Source organism: Budorcas taxicolor, chromosome 21, assembly GCF_023091745.1.
Source record: "Budorcas taxicolor isolate Tak-1 chromosome 21, Takin1.1, whole genome shotgun sequence".
Lineage (NCBI taxonomy): Eukaryota > Metazoa > Chordata > Mammalia > Artiodactyla > Bovidae > Budorcas > Budorcas taxicolor.
Genome location: NC_068930.1, coordinates 20,453,887 through 20,469,509, shown reverse-complemented (window position 1 = coordinate 20,469,509; position 15,623 = coordinate 20,453,887).

Genomic DNA, 15,623 nt, shown 5'->3' with positions numbered 1-15,623 from the left:
CTGGAGTGGGTTGCCATTCCCTTCACCAGGGGATGTTCTTGACCTACGGACTGAACCAGTGTTTCCTGCGTTGCAGGCAGGTTCCTTACAGTCTCAGCCATCAGGGAAGCCAACTTAATGTACTGTAGTGACTTAAATGGAAGGAAATTTAAAAAAAAAAAGAGAGAGAGAGGTTATATGTATATATATAGCTGATTCATTTTGCTGTACAGTAGAATCTATCACAACACTGTATAGCAATTATACTTCAATAAAAATTAATAAAGAACACACTAAGGCTATCTGAAACAAAGGACTGCTTCGAGGAAAGAAACTTCTATGTATTCCAAATATTTTCCGGGGCCATAATTCATGGGAATGAGATGATGAAATTCATCTTGGCACTCTGGGAGGAGCTGCCTTCCCTGGTGAGCCACATGTGACAACATGGAAAGTCCCGTCAAAGTGATGAATTCCATCCACAACAGCAAGGTGGGTGCATTTTTAAAATTCTTCACTAATCAGGAAAATGTATTAACGTACCTTCTCATTACTGATTCCAAAAGTACTGATTAGACATCCACCATGTGCCAGGGCCTGTTAACTCTTGAGGATATAGTGATGAATAACAATTGTTAGAGCCATATGGAACTGATTTTAGTCAAGTCTGTCTAAACCATACCATGTATAATTTTTGAAGTGGAGGGAAAAAATAAAAAACTTTTATTTTTGTGGATATTCCTAGGATACTTAGGGCATGTTAGTTGCTTAGTCATGTCTGATATCTTGCAACCCCCTGGACTGACTTTAGTCTACCAGGACTGCAGTCTTCTCTGTCCATGGATTTCTCCAGGCAAGAATCCTGGAGTGGGTAGCCATTCCCTTCTCCGGGGGATCTTCCTAACCCAGGGACTGAACTCACATCTCCCACACGGCAGACAGATTCTTTACTATCAGAGCCAACAAAGTACTGCAGTGGGCAGCCATTCCCTTCAGAGATCTAAACAGGGAATCTGTGATTATTCAGGTCATTAACCACTGCAACACTAGTTAGGTGAGAATTTTGGCAAGAATAGGTCCACACTGGAGAAGGCAATGGCACCCCACTCCAGTTCTCTTGCCTGGAAACTCCCATGGATGGAGGAGCCTGGTAGGCTGCAGTCCATGAGGTCGCGAAGAATCGGACAGCAGCAGCAGGTCCACATTACAGAGAAAAGTCTCCATGCTTGAAGGCACTCTTGCTGCCTGGTTTCCCAAGCCAACAACTGACACTCAGTTTTCTGAAAAATCCATCCAAGAGATTTATAATCAAAGCCGAATGGAATGAGTCAAAGAGATACAATATCCTTCACTTATCAAGACTCACAGATCCCGTCTCCTGACCACCAAGTCCTAATAATTTTGTGCTCGTGTTCAGTCACTAAGTCATGTCAACTCTTTACACCCTCATGGACTGTAGCTCACCTGCCTCCTCAGTCCATGGGATTCTCCAAGCAAGAATCCTGGAGTGGGTTGCCAATTTCTTCTCCTGGGGATCTTCCCGACCCAGGGATCAAACCCATTAGGATATTCCATAGTAAATTGAACTTGCCTTGAATGATTTTGTGACATTTTTGAGAAAAGAGAATTCAAGAAAATGTAATGATATGTTGATGGGAACGAAACAGAAGAAAGGAAAGGGAAAAAAAATGCATCCCCCACAAGTTTTTATTTACTGTAGAGTGAAAGCTATTTTTGTTAAAATGCAGACAGTTAACATTGTAAGTATGTAGTTAAGAGTATAACGGTGGTTTGTAATATCCTTGACATTTTTGTGTTGCTTGTTCATTTTTCCACTGTTTTCACAAGTGGTGGGAGTCCAAGCTGTTAGTACTTCTGCAAGTTTTTATAGGATAGCTAATCATAAATTGATCTGCCTTTTCCTTGGATTTCATATTCACGGGATTAAGAATCATCTTGCTTTTAGTCTTGAATCAGTTGTGCTTAGCATGGTACTGGCATGTAATGAAAAATAGATGTCTATTTTATGAATGAGTGAGTGCATGAGTGCATGGATAAGTGGCTGTAGAATGCACAGGTGACCCAAGATCCAAAATATATTTGTTACTGACACAGATCTGGCTTCTAAGGAGGCTTTGTATTTTGTACCATTGCTCTCAGTCTTCAGTAATTCTTCAAAGATTCTTATTAAAAAGGAAAAAATGAAACTCAGAAAAAGAGATGGGAGCTTAAATCACATGTTACATTTCTTTTTGGCCATACTGTGTTTTTAAGTCCCATGTCTCTTTTTCAAAACACCAAGCATTTCTTCATTTATTTTTAATAAAGATATAATTGGCATAATGTACCATAAGTGAAAAGTGTGCAACCTAATGATTTAATATGTGTAGATACTACAAAGGGATTCCCTGGTAACTCAACTGGTAAAGAATCTGCCTGCAATGCAGGAGATCCCAGTTCAATTCCTGGGTCTGGAAGTTCTCCTGGAGAAGAGATAGGCTACCCATTCCAGTATTCTTGGGCTTCTCTGTTGATTCAGATGGTAAAGAATCTGCCTGAAATGTGGGAGACCTGGGTTCCATCTCTGGGTTGGGAAGATCCCCTGGAGGAGAGCATGGCAACCCACTCCAGTATTTTTTGCCTGGGTAATCCTCATGGGCAGAGGAGCCTGGGGGGCTACAGTCCATGAGGTCTTAAAGAATCGGACATGACTGAGTGGCTAAGCACAGCACAGCACAGCAGAATAATACAAAGTGTTTCCCTGCTGGCTCAGCAGTAAAGAAATCACCTGTCAATGCAGGAGGTGCAGGTTTGATTCCGGGGTGAGAAGATCCCCTGGAGAAGATAATGGCAACCCATCCAGTATTCTTGTCTGGAGAATCCCATGGACAGAGGAGCCTGGTGGGCTATATAGTCCATGGGGTGCAAGGAGTCAGACATAACTTAGCAACAAAACAACAACAACCATGTACTACAAAATGATTATCAGAGTAAGTTTAGTTAACATCCATCCACTCACCTAGTTACACTTACTTTTCTTGTGATGAGCACCAAACATGTTTTGGCTTCCTAAAAATAAGACAGGGAGAGGAGAAAATGCAAATCAACCTGTGACTTTCTGAAGGAAACTGGTCTTTGATGTGCACACTGCTTCAATTTTCTGATCTGCTAATTCTAAACACAGCCTGAAAAAGCAGCACAGAACTAAGCCTAATTCTGACCAGCAGCCTGGTCAAGGCAGTGGTTGAACCAGACACCAATGCTGCCATGCACGAAACCATTTGGAATGGAGATGGAATGAGCCAAGCCTGTAATCACCCAGCTTTACACAGGGGAAACATCATTTGAAACATGCATGACCTCCTGTGTGTCAGCTATTTATTCCTTTTGTTTTCAATCATCCAGAAAGTCAAAAGAATTAAGGGGATTAGATGAAGAAAACCTCAGTGACTTTATACATCAACACGGGGGGCAGTCTTGAATGAAATCATTTCTGGGAAGTGACTGCATGAAATAGGACTGGGAAATGCAGCTTAAGGGGAAGAAACACCTCAAGCTTGTGTCCACCATCTACTCTGAACCAACACATAATTGAAGACCAGATACATTTCAGGATAAAAGTCCAGAGGAAATGCAAGTCAAATCCACACAAGTTTTATTTATTTTTAGTTGAAGGACAATTGCTTTATAATATTGTGTTGGTTTCTGCCATACATCGACATGAACCAACCATAGGTATATGTATGTTGCCTCCCTTTTGAACCTCCCTCCCACCTCCAACCCCATCCCACCCCCTATCCCATCCCATCCCTCTAGGTTGTCACAGAGCACCAGTTTGAGCTCCCTGCAGATCCTCATAGCTACAGAGGGATTGGGGAAGTGCATTTCTGGCAGGCAAGAGGCTCGATAGAACACTTTTGGAAGCATTTTGACAATACGAATTAAAAGCCTTAAAACTCCTTTGATCCATTAGTTTTTGGAAAGTATTCCTCAAAAATTATCTTATACACAAACCTCATGTTCATGAATGTAGGTCAAAACTGGTGCATAATAAAAATAAGAAAATAATATAAATATTCTCTAACTTAGGAAGTCTAGAAAGTTCATCAGAATAGTATACACCCCTTAAGATTAGTTCTGCACAAAGTTGGGTAGTGTGAAGTGAACCATGCAAAATAGAAAAGTATAAGTGAAAATCAGGATGGGCCAGTCAACTTTGACTTGTTCATTAAATCATAAGGACATTAACACGCTCTGGAATGGAAAATTTGGGGTACCTTAATATGCAGTAGTCATTTGGGTGATTTACCAAACAGTACTTTGTTAATGTTAAAATCAAGGTCATTGCAGTCTTCAGTTACTAGGGAATTGCTTTTTGTCCTAATATAGTGTGGCCAGGAAATGTGCAAGGGAGGAGAGCTTTTAATAGGGGCATCGATAAAGAAGACAAAGATTTTAGGCTAATTCTCACTGTGCTTGTGGGGTGGGTATGTCTTTCTGTCTGAGTGTTTGTTTCATCTAAATGTGCTAAATCAAAGTAAACAAATTTGGTTAAAAATGTAAAGTCTAGAGAATCCTAAGCAGTGACTGCTTCTTTCTGTTTTATGCTAAGGTTAAATGTGAGCAGCTCAGGTAGGGAAACACTAGCACAAGCTGCCAATCACTAGAGGCCATGATTATTTTACTTTCTGGAAGAGGTTGGGATAAAACATTTACATTTCTTTTATGTCTCAGTTTCCCAATAGAAAAATAATGGCTCATAATACCTGTACTTCATAACTCTTTATGTTGATCATGGGGACCCAAGGTATACTATGCAGAAGAAACTCATAAACTTAGGCATCCTGAAGCTCCATTAAAAGGAAAACTATACGGCATTTACGTGCCAGAAATAAATAAGTTTAGTAACCACAATACAAGTATTAAATCAAAAAATTATTCATGTCAAAACTATAAGCTTGATGTGTTCATCTATCCATTGTCCTACCACTTTCCTTACTTGATTTGTAAATCAGTATCTAAGTAATATCGCCAGGCTTCCCTGGTGGCTCAGCAGTAAAGAACCTGCTTGCAATGAAGGAAACACAGGTTCAATCCCTAGGTGGGGAAGATCCTCTGAGGAAGGAAATGGCAACCCAGTCCAGTATCTTTGATGGGAAGTTAGACGGACAGAGGAGCCTGGCCAGCTACAGTCCATGGGGTTGCAAAAAAGTCAGACATGGCTTAGTGACTAAACAATATCAACAATAACAGACACTACACTAACTCTATCACTACATGAGACACACAGTATCTTGCTGTATTTCTTCGCTGATCTTAGTGTTTCAGTTCAGTCCAGTTCCTCAGCTGTGTGGCATGGACACCACATGCCAGGCCTCCCTGTCCATCACCAACTCCCAGAGCTTGCTCAAACTCATGTCCATCAAGTCGGTGATGCCATCCAACCATCTCAGCCTCTGTCATCCCCTCCTCCTTCTGCCTTCAATCTTTCCAAAAATCAGGGTCTTTTCTAATGAGTCAGTTGTTGTCATCAGGTGGCCAAAGTATTGGAGTTTCAGCTTCAACATCAATCCTTCAAAGAATCTTCAGGACTTATTTCCTTTAGGATTGACTGGTTTGGTTTCCTTGCAGTCCAAGGGACTCTCGAGTGTCTTTTTCAACACCACAGTTCAAATGCATCAATTCTTCAGCTTTCAGCTTTCTTTATGGTCCAACTCTCACATCCATACATGACTACGAAAAAAAAAAACAACACATAGATTTGACTATATGGACCTTTATCAGCAAAGTAATATCTCTGCTTTTTAATATGCTGTCTAGGTTGGTCATAGCTTTCCTTCCAAGGAGAAAGCATCTTTGAATTTCATGAATGCAGTAATCATGTGCAGTTATTTTTGAGTCCAAGAAAATAAAGTCTGTCACTGTTTCCATTGTTTCCCCATCTATTTGCCATGAAATGATAGGACTGGGTGCCATGATCTTAGTTTTTGAAATGTTGAGTGTTAAGCCAACTTTTTCACTCTGCTCTTTCACCCTCATCAAGAGACTCTTTAGTTCCTCTTCGCTTTCTGTCATTAGTGGTATCATCTACATATCAACTTCCCTGGTGGTTCAGATGCTAAAGAATCTGCCTACAATGCGGGAGACCTGGGTTCAATTCCTGGGTGGGGAAGATGGAATTCCAGTTGAGCTATTTCAAATCCTGAAAGATGATGCTGTGAAAGTGCTTCATTCAATACGCCAGCTAATTTGGAAAACTCAGCAGTGGCCACAGGACTCATCTCACATGCTAGTAAAGTAATGCTCAAAATTCTCCAAGCCAGGCTTCAACAATACATGAACTGTGAATTTCCAGATGTTTAAGCTGGTTTTAGAAAAGGCAGAGGAACCAGAGATCAAATTGCCAACATCTGCTGGATCATGGAAAAATGAAGAGAGTTCCAGAAAAACATCTATTTCTGCTTTATTGACTATGCCAAAGCCTTTGACTGTGTGGATCACAATAAATTGGAAAATTCTGAAAGAGATGGGAATACTAGACCACCTGACCTGCCTCTTGAGAAACCTATATGCAGGTTAGGAAGTAACAGTTAGAACTGGACATGGAACAAAAGACTGGTTCCAAATAGGAAAAGGAGTACATCAAGGCCGTATATTGTCACCCTGCTTATTTAACTTATATGCAGAGTACATCATGAAAAACGCTGGGCTGGAAGAAGCACAAGTTGGAATCAAGATGGCTGGGAGAAATATCAATAACCTTAGATATGCAGATGACACCACCCTTATGGCAGAAAGTGAAGAGGAACTAAAAAGCCTCTTGATGAAAGTGAAAGTGGAGAGTGAAAAAGTTGGCTTAAAGCTCAATATTCAGAAAACAAAGATCATGGCATCTTGTTCCATCACTTCATGGGAAATAGATGGGGAAACAGTGGAAACAGTGTCAGACTTTATTTTTTTGGGCTCCAAAATCACTGCAGATGGTGATTGCAGCCATGAAATTAAAAGATGCTTACTCCTTGGAAGGAAAGTTATGACCAACCTAGATGGCATATTCAAAAGCAAAGACATTACTTTGTCGACTATGGTCCATATAGTCAAGGCTATGGTTTTTCCAGTAGTCATGTATGGATATGAGAGTTGGACTGTGAAGAAGGCTGAGTGCTGAAGAATTGATGCTTTTGAAGTGTGGTGTTGGAGAAGACTCTTGAGAGTCCCTTGGACTGCAAGGAGATCCAACCAGTCCATTCTAAAGGAGATCAGTCCTGGGTATTCTTTGAAAGGAATGATGCTAAAGCTGACACTCCAGTACTTTGGCCACCTCATGAGAAGAGTTGACTCATTGGAAAAGACTCTGATGCTGGGAGGGGTTGGGGGCAGGAAGAAAAGGGGATGACAGAGGATGAGATGGCTGGATGGCATCACCAACACGATGGACATGTTTCAGTGAACTCCAGGAGTTGGTGATGGACAGGGAGGCCTGGCGTGCTGCAACTCATGGGGTCGCAAAGAGTTGGACACGACTGAGTGACTGAACTGAACTGAACTGATTTACATATCTGAGGTTATTGATATTTCTCTCAGCAATCTTGATTCCAGCTTGTGCTTCATCCAGCCCAGAATTTTGCATGATGTACTCTGCATATAAATTAAATAAAAAGGGTGACAATGTATAGTCTTGAAGTACTCCTTTCCCATTTTGGAACCAGTTCATTGTTCTATGTCTAGTTCTTAGTGTTACTTCTTGACCTGCATACAGATTTCTCAAGAGACAGCTCAGGTTGACTGGTGTTCCCATCCCTTTTAAAAATTTTCCACAGTTTGTTGTGATCCACACAGTCAAAGGCTTTGGTGTAGTCAATGAAGTAGAAGTAGGTATTTTTCTGGAATTTCTTGCTTTTTCTATGATCCAAGTGGATCATAGAATTTGATCTCTGTTTTTTCTGTCTTTTCCAAGTCCAGTTTGTACATCTGGAAGTTCTTGGTTCATGTATCATTGAAGCCTAGCTTGGACAATTTTGAACATTACTCTGTTAGCATGAAGATGAGTGAATTGTATGGTAGTTTGAACAGTCTTTGGCATTGCCTTTCTTTGGGATTGGAATGAAAACTGACTTTTTCCAGGCCTGCGGCCACTGTTGAGTTTTCCAGATTTGCTGGCATATTAAGTACAGCATTTTAACAGCATCATCTTTTGGGATTTGAAATAGCTCAGCTCGAATTCCATCAGCTCAACTAGCTTTGTTCATAGTGATGCTTTGTAAGATCCACTTGACTTCTCATTCCAGGATATCTGGCTCTAGGTGAGTAATCACACCATTGTGGTTATCTGTGTCATTAAGATCTTTTTTGCATTACTCTTCTGTGTATTCTTGATACCTCTTCTTAATATCTTCTGCTTCTGTTAGGTCCATACCATTTCTGTCCCTTATTGAGCTCATCTTTGCATGAAATGTTCCCTTGGTATTTCTAATTTTCTTGAAGAGATCGCTAGTCTTTCCCATTCTACTCTTTTCCTCTACTTCTTTGCACTGATCATAGAGGAAGGCTTTCTTATTTCTCCTTGCTGTTCTTTGGAACTCTGCATTCAGATGGATATATCTTAATGTTTATAAGTTATCAATTCATTCACTTTTAAGTTATTCATGAACCTTTCATCCAGTAGTTTTAGCAGCCATGATTGATTGTTGTCTATATTTATTACACTAATGACTGGCTAAATCTGATATAGTAAATTCCCTATATATGAAGGAGTTCCATTCTGAGAACGTATCTGTAAGTCCAATTTGTTCATAAGTATAACAAAGTTAGCCTAGATACCCAACTAACACAATCGGCTATACAGTACTGTACTGTCACAGGTTTGTAATGCTTTCTGCACAAATGATGTGTAAAAAACAAACACAAAAAATAGAGAAAATATTTCTAATCAGACAGTACACTACCTTGAACAGTACAGTAGTGCTGTTCAACAGCTGACATATAAGGGCTGACATGCACTTTTGCATATTTGAATGTTTGCAGCTTGAAGGTTCATATGTATCCTGTCATTATGTCTACTCTTAGGAACGTGGGATTCTTCTATAAAGAACTTTTACTCTTCTGCTGTTAAATTGTCTTGAAACATAATTGGTATGGGAAAGGCAGGTTAGATGCTTGATTTTACTCCCTTGGGTTTCTCTTGTGGCTCACCTGGTAAAGAATCTGCCTGTAATGTGGGAGACCTGAGTTCGATCCCTGGCTTGGGAAGATCCCCTGGAGAAGGGAAAGGCTACCCATTTCAGTATTCTGGCCTGGAGAATTCCATGAACTGTATAGTCCATGGGGTTGGAAAGAGTCAGACATGACTGAGTGACTTTCACTTCACTCTTTTACTTTTTCTTTAAACTGGTTTTGAGAATGAGTTTATGCCTTGACAGTTTCCTAAAGTGATTACTGAAATTTATTTTTGTGTCACTGTGAACTTAAGGGTGATGAGCTCTTTCGGTGCTCTAAGTGTTCATTATTTTTTTTAGTGGGATACTTGTTACAGTGGTGCTTATGACCCTTTTGGGTATAATCCAGGTAGGCATTGATAGCTTTCTTGTTTTCTGGTATATATAGATTGCACTATATATAACAATATATTAAAATAATCATATACCATAATGCCAAAGAATGCTCAAAATATCGCACAATTACACTCATCTCACACACTAGTAAAGTAATGCTCAAAATTCTCCAAGCCAGGCTTCAGCAATACGTGAGTCATGAACTTTCAGATGTTCAAGCTGGTTTTAGAAAAGGCAGAGGAACCAGAGATCAAATTGCCAACATCTGCTGGATCATCAAATAAGAAAGAGAGTTCCAGAAAACATCTATTTCTGCTTTATTGACTATGCCAAAGCCTTTGACTGTGTGGATCACAATAAACTGTGGAAAATTTTGAAAGAGATGGGAATACCAGACCACCTGACCTGCCTCTTGAGAAACCTATATGCAGGTTAGGAAGCAACAGTTAGAACTGGACATGGAACAGACTGGTTCCAAATAGGAAAAGGAGTAGGTCAAGGCTGTATATTGTCACCCTGCTTATTTAACTTATATGCAGAGTACATCATGAGAAACGCTGGGCTGGAAGAAGCACAAGCTGGATTCAAGATTGCCGGGAGAAATATCAATAACCTCAGATATGCAGATGACACCACCCTTATGGCAGAAAGTGAAGAGGAACTAAAAAGCCTCTTGATGAAAGTGAAAGTGGAGAGTGAAAAAGTTGGCTTAAAGCTCAATATTCAGAAAACAAAGATCATGGCATCTGGTCCCATCACTTCATGGGAAATAGATGGGGAAACAGTGGAAACAGTGTCAGACTTCATTTTTTTAGGCTCCAAAATCACTGCAGATGGTGATTGCAGCCATGAAATTAAAAGATGCTTACTCCTTGGAAGGAAAGTTATGACCAACCTAGATAGCATATTCAAAAGCAGAGATATCACTTTGCCCAAAAAGGTCCATCTAGTCAAGGTTATGGTTTTTCCAGTGGTCATGTATGGATGTGAGAGTTGGACTGTGAAGAAAGCTGAGTGCTGAAGAATTGATGCTTTTGAAGTGTGGTATTGGAGAAGACTCTTGAGAGTCCCTTGGACTGCAAGGATATCCAGCCACTCCATTCTAAAGGAGATCAGCCCTGGGTGTTCTTTGGAAGGAATGATGCTGAAGCTGAAACTCTAGTACTTTGGCCACCTCATGCAAAGAGTTGACTGATTGGAAAAGACTCTGATGCTGGGAGGGAATGGGGGTAGGAGGAAAAGGGAATGACAGAGGATGAGATGGCTGGATGGCATCACCGACTCAATGGACGTGAGTTTGAGTGAACTCCGGGAGATGGTGATGGACAGAGAGGCTTGGCGTGCTGCGATACATGGGGTCGCAAATAGTTGGACACTACTGAGTGAGTGAACTGAACTGAACTGAACTGATACCCTAATCAGTGAGAATTATTCTAGGTATGCAAGGATGATTTAAGCATATTTCTATAACATAATAAAACTAGGTATGCCTGTTTAGATAAGGGGATAGATGATAGATATTATGGAAATATAGATACATCATATACATTTATACCAACATATGATTTACATCCATATTTTTATTAAACTGAGCTCCTAATTCAGTATTTTTGTATACTTAAGGGCAAATTTTATATATCAACTTGGTAGACCACGGTACACAGTGATTTGTTCAAACACTGGTTTAGAGGTTTGTTGTGAAGGTTCACAAAGATGCAATTAACACCTAAATCATTAGACTTTGAATAAAGCAGATTACCCCTCCATCATGCCAATGGATCCCATGCAATGAATTGAAAGCCTTAAGTGAGAAAACAGGTTTATCAAAGAGCAGTGGATTCTGCCTGCAACCTGCTTTGAGAATCATGACTGTATCATCAACTCTTCCTTGAGTCTCCAGCCTCTCACACTTCCCTGCACATTGTGGACCTTCTAGTCTCTGTAACTGTGTGAGCCAATTCCTTAAAATGAACCAGTCTCTCTGTCTCTGTCCATCTATCTATCTATCTCATATAAATTATTATTCCTTTTTGTCTAGCTTCTAATGGCTCTGTTCTATGAAGATTTCATGACATATTTTATTTCACCAGTTCCAATAATATCCATTGGAGTATCTAAGTGGTTTTCAGTAGTTTGATATATGAAACTGCTTCAATAAATGGTCTTGTGCATACTTTATTTCATATTCTTGTCAGCGTATTTTAGGAGTCAATTTTTAGAAGAGAAATCCTGGTTCATATGATTTTTTCTAGGTATTTCCCAAGAATTTTAAGAATCACTATAAAGAATGGTTTTCAGCCACCTCTATTTGGGTACGCTTTATCCTTTAAGTCATACTTTGAATCTGAAACAAAAGCCATTTTGTGTGTATCAAATGTAGCACTGTATATCTGAAGGGTTCAGATGAGCAAATGAAGAATTCAAAAGGAAAGTTAAGTTGCATCCCAAAGGGTAAGATTTAGTCAGCACAGAAAGGGAAGGAAATGTTTGCAATGAAAATCATGTGTACAGAGAAGCAATAAGAATGAGGGTTATAATTTAACTGGAGGTAGATCTGTACATCTGTGAAGAGAAAGCCCATTTCTTGGAGAAATGAACTAAGAGAAGATAAGCTGAAAGTCTGTTTAAAACAAACGCCTCAAAACCAATAAACAACATTTTTCTTCTGCCTCCAACTAATGTGTTCATTGAGAACAACCAACTGTGTCTGTGGCTAGAGGAACTGACATATAATTGGATTGCAAAATCCTATATTTCATGCTAATTTATTCAAAAAGAAGATGATTAGACAAGGAATTGTGGGAGTTGGTAACATGCCCTAATATGCCTGTATGACTCAGGAGGAAGGGACAGAATATGAAGAGCTGGAGTCATTGGAAAGCAGTAGGGTTTAGAGAGCATGAAAGGAAATTGGGAAAAGAATACCTAGTCTTTATAACACAGCTTGGTGACACTTTAACTCTTCATTTGATTCTGTAACATATATTTCATATTTCACATGATCCCTGGATCTATTAGTACTTTAGTGTTGCAACTTGAAACAATTTTCTGTAGTCTCATTTCATTAACTATCCCAAATCCTGTCCATAAAATGTTCTTGAACATCTATCTAGCCAATAAAAGGGTCCCAAAAGGCCAGTGTATATGCATTTTCTTTACGAATTTCCAGGTTCCCCTCTCCTCCACTATCTCCCAGAGTTTGTTCAGATTCATTCTTTGAGTCGGTGATGCTATCTAACCATCTCATTCTCTTCTATCCCCTTTTTCCTTTTGTAGCCAGTCTTTCCCAGCCATCAGGGTCTTTTCCAATGAGTTGGCTCTTTGCATCAGGTGGCCAAAGTATTGGAACTTCACCTTAAGAATCAGTCCTTCCAGTGAATATTCAAGGTTGACTTTCTTTTGGACTGACTGCTTTGATCTTCTTGCTGTCCAAGGTATTCTCAAGAGTCTTCTCCAGCACCACAATTCAAAAGCATGAATTCTTATGCATACAGACTTCTTTATTGTCTAACTCTCACATCTGTGTGTAACTACTTAAAAAATCATAGCCTGAGATATAGTAGGTAGGTGATCAATAAAAATGGGTCAAATGAATGATTGAATCAATTGATTTAAATAACACATTAACTAGCAGATCTATACGTCCTTGTAAGAGCCCGATCAATTGGTTAACTTTTGCTGAGTGACTCATGGACTTAGCACACATCAGGATCTCCTTAAACATCCCATGGGTGAGTATGACCCTCACCTCAATCTTCTTCTTTGGACCTAAGTGTTCCAGAAGGAATCCACTGGGCTTGCTAAACTCAGTCTGGTTGATATTTCTTTTTATGAGGGCCATCACACTGCATCTTTTGGTCTTTTTCATTCCCAAGATTGGAAATATTTTGAGGCACACATTTCATTTCTTCACGTACCACCTTATATCCCAATTGTTGTCAAAAACAAACAGGGAGAGTCCTTTGGCCTTGGGACTGTATTTGTTCGTCAGTATGGGGAAGTGAAGAAACAACAAACCAGGCTGATGGAAACATTCAGCTTCTTCATGTTTCTACAGCCTTAGTTTCTGCATTCTTTTTATTTCCTTTCTCAGATGATATCTGCTATGGACTAAATGTTTGTGTTCCCTCAAATTTCAAAAGAGATTAAACCAGTCAGTCCCAAAGGAAATCAACCTTTTCTGGCTACCCTGAATATTCATTGGAAGGACTGGTGCTGAAGCTGAAGCTCCAATACTTTGGCCACCTGATGCGAAGAGCCAATTCGTTGGAAAAGACTCTGATGCTGGGAAAGATTGAAAGCAGCAGGAGAAGGGGACAGAGGCTGAGATGGTTGGATAGCATCACTAACTCAATGGACATGAGTTTGAGCAAACTCTGGGAGATGGTGAGAGGTAGAGAAGCCTGGCATTTTACAGTCCATGGGGTTGCAGTCAGACATGATTTAGCAACTGAACAACAAAAATTTCATTGGTTAAGATCCTAAAACCCACTGTGATGGCATTTGGAAGTGATACCTTTGGGAGATAATTAGGTTTAGATTAGGTCATGAGTGTGAGATCTTATGGTAGGCTTAAATCTCTGATAAACTAAGGATTTCTCTCTTAGTCGCTGGAGGATATACCAAGGAGGTAACCATCTGCAAAGCAGAAACAAGCTCTTGCCAGAACCCACCCATCCTGCCATCCTGATATTAGAACTCCACAGTGGAAATATAGCTTTATTCTTTAAGTTTCCAGTCTATAATATTTTGTTATAGCTGCTGAACTGACCAGGACAATACTTTAATATTTCACTGGCTTTCAATGATGCTTTAATCTCAGAATGGCTTCACCAAACCTTTCTTCCTGAGACCCTGCTTTGTCCTCTATAATGTGAAGTCCAGCTCATGGAAAATAACTCCCTTTATGAAGTCTCCTCTCTCCAGTAAAGAGGTCCAAAAGTACAATTAGGGTGAAATAGCTGTTAGGTTCCATTGTTCATTTACATTTGAAGCCCGAACCATGTGTCATACATTTGTGAAGACCTCTGGGCTAAATGACCCCCATCGCCTCAATCCCCACCTACCTTTCCATCTCTGTAGGAGTGAATATTTTATGCCATTTTACAAATGCCTCTGACAAGCTAAAATTAGCAATAAAACTGTCTTCAATTACCTGCTTAAAATAGTGCCTGAGCTTCCCTCATGCTGTTATAAAGTCACTTTAACATGCTAAGCAGATCTCACAGATTAAAGTCAAAAGATCACACACTAAGAGTCAAATAGAAATAGGGGTTCATTCATGAATTCATCACCTCTGGTTCCCATACCGTTTTACTGTTACTGACGGTTTTTCTGGCTACCCTTCCCCTTTCAACTCTGCCTCTTTCCCCTTCTCCTTATTTGCACTTTAATGCTTATTCTAGGTTCTCTACTGAGAATCTGCCTGCCAACGCAGGTAATGCGAGTTCGATCTCTGGATCAGGAAGATACCTTGGAGAAGGAAATGGCAACCCAGTCCAGTTTTCTTGCCTGGGGAATCCCATGGAGAGAGGAGCCTTGCAGGTGCTAAAGTCCATGGGGTCACAAAAGAGTCAGACACGATTCAGCAACTAAACAACAACCACTGTCTCCTTAGATGTTTTATTCAAGTCCATGCTTTCATGATCACTTACATGCCAATGAGAGTCAAGTATACTCCCTCAAGCCTGGACGGCTCCTAAGGCTTTTGACCTAAGCACAAGTACTTAGATGTTTCAAGAGTTCCACAACTGAGCACAACGTATCCACCCACCAAACATGTTTCTCCTCCAGTATCCTGCGTCTTGATCTCCTGTGGCTCAGTGGTAAAGAATCCACCTGCCAACACAAGAGATGCTGGAGATGCGGGTTCATTCCCTTGCTTGGGAAGATACCCTGGAGGAGGCAATGGCAACCCACTCCAGTATTCTTGCCTGGGAAATCCCATGGACAGAGAAACCTAGACGACTGCAGTCCATGGGGTTGCAAAGAGTCCGACACAACTGAGCACGCACACATGCATCCCTTGTCTTAGTGAATGGCAGCACCTGTGTTTCATGTCAGAAATCTAGGAGATGTTGTTGTAAATTTATA